Source organism: Apteryx rowi, unplaced genomic scaffold, assembly GCF_003343035.1.
Source record: "Apteryx rowi isolate R43461 unplaced genomic scaffold, aptRow1 scaffold_110, whole genome shotgun sequence".
Lineage (NCBI taxonomy): Eukaryota > Metazoa > Chordata > Aves > Apterygiformes > Apterygidae > Apteryx > Apteryx rowi.
In genome coordinates, this window is record NW_020447309.1 from 1227813 (window position 1) to 1228036 (window position 224).

The window sequence follows — 224 nt, forward strand, 5'->3', positions numbered from 1 at the left end:
CCGGGGCCCTCCGCCGGCCCTTTTGAAGTGACGGGCGTGCGTGCGCGGCTCATCCGCGCCGCTCCGCGCTCTCCCCGCGGGGATGTCCCCGCAGCCCGGCGACCCTCACTGTCCCGTCCCCGGCAGCGCCCGCGGGAGGGGGATGCGGCTAGCAAGGTTTCCCCCCCTTCCCCACCTCGCCCTCCGCCGGCCTCCCTCGGCCGCCTCCCCTGCGAGACCCTCCC